This window comes from Schistocerca piceifrons, unplaced genomic scaffold, assembly GCF_021461385.2.
Source record: "Schistocerca piceifrons isolate TAMUIC-IGC-003096 unplaced genomic scaffold, iqSchPice1.1 HiC_scaffold_338, whole genome shotgun sequence".
NCBI lineage: Eukaryota > Metazoa > Arthropoda > Insecta > Orthoptera > Acrididae > Schistocerca > Schistocerca piceifrons.
Genome location: NW_025728557.1, coordinates 107,501 through 112,500, shown reverse-complemented (window position 1 = coordinate 112,500; position 5,000 = coordinate 107,501). Strand labels below are relative to the sequence as shown.

Below are 5,000 nucleotides of genomic sequence, written 5' to 3'. Positions count from 1 at the left end.
GGGCGTCGATGTATTCACGCCCAGATAGCAGGCGACTGGTGTCGGCGACCCACTGATGTTGGCCACTGACGGCGGCAGAAGATGACAGTGCCGCACCGTCAATGGCGATGTGTAGGCGCGCCGCCCACATTTCCCCAACCTGCGTTGACGATTTGAGGAGGTGGCCCTCCCACATTAGGTGGCGCTCCAGCACCTCGATCTCACGCTGCACCTCATCCATGCCTGCACCGTCGCAGGCTGGCCCTATCTTCCTCAGCGCCAGGAGACGGGACCGACGGAGGGTCGGACCCATCCATCGGCAAGATGGAATGCCGAGGCCCCCCTGGGCAACAGGAGCGTGGAAGTATCCCAGGGGGGTGTCCGCCGGAAGGCGGAACCATCTCCTGACGGCGGCCCGGATGGTAACGTCGGCCGACTTCAATGCACCCACCCGGGTGCGGCTGAGGGCCAGCCCGTGGTACAGGCCAGGGAGAAGTACGTTGGTGAGAGCGTGGAGGCGCTGTTGCGGCTTCAGCGGAGCTCGGGAGATGACGTCAAGCTGCTCCACCAGGTGGCTACGTGGATTGAAGACACAGCGACCCGCCGTGGAAAATTGCAGCCCCAGGTACCGGAAGGTTTCACCCACACGCAGGGCAGGCATGGTGGTATTGCCTGCTGTGAAGGTGACATTGCTGTCCACCTTCACCTTCTTCTCGCGCCCTGACGCGACTAAGGCGAGGGTGAAACACTTCCGGGCGTTGATCTGCAGCCCCAGGTGGGCGAGGGCTGCGGTAGCTGCGTCGATGAGGGACTGCAAGCCCCTCGGGGTCGCTGCAAACAGCAAGACGTCATCTGCAAAGGCCGCAGCGTTGACTCTGCGACCGAGGATCCGAGCTCCGATGTGGGAGGGCAGTTGGCCTAAAACGTAGTCCACCGCAAAGTTGAACAGGAGGGGGGAGAGGGGATCGCCCTGGCGAACGCCCCGTGCTGGCTGCACAGACACGCCCACGCCGGCGCCGTCCGCTATCACTGTCGTGCTGCCCTCGTAGCACCGCTCGACATACTCGACAAAGCAATCCGGCAGGCCATGCGCCTTCAGCACGGGGCGAAGGGCAGCATGATCTACCGAATCGAATGCCTTAGATACGTCGATCGATGCCACAAAGACAGAGCGGCAGGAGCGAACTGCGTCGGTGAGAGCAGTGTCCAAGATGAAGGTATTTTCCAACATCCCATCCCGAGGGATGAATGCCCGCTGACGTTCGTCCACAGCACATGCGCGCATCAGGCGTGACGCGAGAACCTTGTGAAAGGTCCGCGCCAACACCGAGCAGACCGTAATGGGGCGAAAGTCAGCGGGGGATGTTGGTGCAGCCGTTTTCGGGAGAAGGGACGTCCGCGCGCGAAGCAGGCGTTCCGGAAGGGCGCGGGCCAGAAGGAAGAGATTCATCACTTTCACCAGGACTTCGTGCGGCAGGCGCCGCAACTCCGCTGGGGTAAGGCCGTCCGGCCCGGCTGCTGATCCCCTGGGCGGCAACGCGGCGGCGACCTCCTCATGTGTGACCGGCCCCCATATGCACTCGAGAGCGACAGGCTCTGAGTGCGGGAGGAGGCGGTCACGAATGAAGCCCGCGGTGGAGATGGGCTTCTTGGTGAAGAGGTCCGCCCAGAAGTCCAGCAGACCAGGGATGGCAGGTGGCGGCTGGAGCAGGGTGCCATCCAAAAGGCCGCGCACGCAACGTGCACGCGACCGTCGGAAGGCATCCTGCGTTCTCGCGTACTCCCAGCGGCGCCGCTTGCGCTTCTGCGTCGGCGGCGCAGCAGGCGGCCGCTTCGATGGTTGGCGCGGCCGCTGTGTCCTGGTGATCGATCTCTCCCCTCTGGACCCGACCGACGCAAGGGCATCCGGGAGCATGCCCAGGATGACATCGGGCGGCGTGCCCCGCCCCAGACCTATGACACGATCCAGGGCAGAGAAACGCTGGGCGGAAGCGGGTAGCCCCGCCAGATGCTCCCAGATGGCGGCGTCAGTCGGCCCCTCCGGCGGCGGCCCGGTGGTGTCGGCCGCGAAGTCCTCGGCTGCGTCGACGGGCGGCGCAGCGGCCTCGCCCGCGTCAGACAGCGGGCTCGCTGCTCCCCGGCGGGACGCCGGCTCTTCCCCCCGACCGATCTCAAGCGCCTCCATGAATTGGCGGACAAGCTGCTTGTGGGCAGCTTGCCGCCGTCGGCACTTGATTGCCTCAAGCGTTCGGTCGGGGAACATCCTGATGAGTTCTTGATTTACAAAGAAGAACCGGGCGTCCCTCTCGAGGAACAGTTCGGCCTCTGCCTTGGCGAGCGACAGGACTTCTTCCTCCGTCCACCTCGCGCGATGCCTCTCCGTGACGATCTCCGCGTTGGCGGCCGCAAGGTGTTGGCGGCGGCGATGGACCCCGAGACCGTTCTTGGTGGTGAAGCTGCGGTGGCACTCACTACAGGTGTATTCAGCTGCAAAAGTTACAAGATTTTCGGCACGGCCGGTTGGCCGGCTAGGTGCTGGGGGAGTTGGGGTGGCACCTTCAGCGGAAGGGCCACCACTTATTCTCTGATTACTGCCCCCAACTAAACAAAGGGATAGTGCGAGGGGGGGCTGGTAACCCCCCCAAGCCCCTGGTGCGGTCTTCCACTCTGCGAAAATCAGCGGGCCCACGAGAAGGGGAGAAGACCGCAGGAGAGGAGAGGCTAAGAGGGCTAGGCCCATGTATTGCGCATCACTCTCCCTGTAACTATAACCCAAGGAAGGCACCTCGCAGCAGCAGCACGACTACATCAAGACCGCACTTCGAAAAGCCAAGTCCGGATGCAGCCACACCGCCGCCACTTGGACACCTTAAGAGAGTCATAGTTACAAGAGAGTCATAGTTACTCCCGCCGTTTACCCGCGCTTGCTTGAATTTCTTCACGTTGACATTCAGAGCACTGGGCAGAAATCACATTGCGTCAACACCCGCTAGGGCCATCGCAATGCTTTGTTTTAATTAGACAGTCGGATTCCCCCAGTCCGTGCCAGTTCTGAGTTGATCGTTGAATGGCGGCCGAAGAGAATCCGCGCACCCGCGCGCCCCCGGAGGAGCACGCTAAGGCGGACGCGGCCTCGCAGCAAGGAAGATCCGTGGGAGGCCAAGGCACGGGACCGAGCTCGGATCCTGCACGCAGGTTGAAGCACCGGGGCGCGAACGCCGCGCAGGCGCGCGCATCCTGCACCGCCGACCAGCACGAGGCCGACCAACGGCGAGAGCAGACCACGCCCGCGCTAAACGCCCGCACTTACCGGCACCCCTACGGCACTCACCTCGCCCAGGCCCGGCACGTTAGCGCTGACCCACTTCCCGACCAAGCCCGACACGCCCCGATCCTCAGAGCCAATCCTTATCCCGAAGTTACGGATCCAATTTGCCGACTTCCCTTACCTACATTATTCTATCGACTAGAGGCTCTTCACCTTGGAGACCTGCTGCGGATATGGGTACGAACCGGCGCGACACCTCCACGTGGCCCTCTCCCGGATTTTCAAGGTCCGAGGGGAAGATCGGGACACCGCCGCAACTGCGGTGCTCTTCGCGTTCCAAACCCTATCTCCCTGCTAGAGGATTCCAGGGAACTCGAACGCTCATGCAGAAAAGAAAACTCTTCCCCGATCTCCCGACGGCGTCTCCGGGTCCTTTTGGGTTACCCCGACGAGCATCTCTAAAAGAGGGGCCCGACTTGTATCGGTTCCGCTGCCGGGTTCCGGAATAGGAACCGGATTCCCTTTCGCCCAACGGGGGCCAGCACAAAGCGCATCATGCTATGACGGCCCCCATCAACATCGGATTTCTCCTAGGGCTTAGGATCGACTGACTCGTGTGCAACGGCTGTTCACACGAAACCCTTCTCCGCGTCAGCCCTCCAGGGCCTCGCTGGAGTATTTGCTACTACCACCAAGATCTGCACCGACGGCGGCTCCAGGCAGGCTCACGCCCAGACCCTTCTGCGCCCACCGCCGCGACCCTCCTACTCGTCAGGGCTTCGCGGCCGGCCGCAAGGACCGGCCATGACTGCCAGACTGACGGCCGAGTATAGGCACGACGCTTCAGCGCCATCCATTTTCAGGGCTAGTTGCTTCGGCAGGTGAGTTGTTACACACTCCTTAGCGGATTCCGACTTCCATGGCCACCGTCCTGCTGTCTTAAGCAACCAACGCCTTTCATGGTTTCCCATGAGCGTCGATTCGGGCGCCTTAACTCGGCGTTTGGTTCATCCCACAGCGCCAGTTCTGCTTACCAAAAGTGGCCCACTTGGCACTCCGATCCGAGTCGTTTGCTCGCGGCTTCAGCATATCAAGCAAGCCGGAGATCTCACCCATTTAAAGTTTGAGAATAGGTTGAGGTCGTTTCGGCCCCAAGGCCTCTAATCATTCGCTTTACCGGATGAGACTCGTACGAGCACCAGCTATCCTGAGGGAAACTTCGGAGGGAACCAGCTACTAGATGGTTCGATTAGTCTTTCGCCCCTATACCCAGCTCCGACGATCGATTTGCACGTCAGAATCGCTACGGACCTCCATCAGGGTTTCCCCTGACTTCGTCCTGGCCAGGCATAGTTCACCATCTTTCGGGTCCCAACGTGTACGCTCTAGGTGCGCCTCACCTCGCAATGAGGACGAGACGCCCCGGGAGTGCGGAGGCCGCCGCCCCGTGAAGGGCGGGGAAGCCCCATCCTCCCTCGGCCCGCGCAAGGCGAGACCTTCACTTTCATTACGCCTTTAGGTTTCGTACAGCCCAATGACTCGCGCACATGTTAGACTCCTTGGTCCGTGTTTCAAGACGGGTCGTGAAATTGTCCAAAGCTGAAGCGCCGCTGACGGGAGCGATTATTCCGCCCGAGAGCATCCCGAGCCAACAGCGGCGCGGGTCCGGGGCCGGGCCAGGTAGGTCCGTCATCCGGGAAGAACCGCGCGCGCTTGCCGGGAGCCCGAGCGCCCAAAGGGGCGAATCGACTCC

At 62.1% G+C, this 5,000-nt stretch overlaps 1 pseudogene; it reads right to left on the bottom strand.

Annotated features, from left to right (window-relative positions):
* LOC124745885 overlaps positions 1-5,000 on the bottom strand; it is a 7,978-nt pseudogene that overhangs the window by 2,230 nt on the left and 748 nt on the right.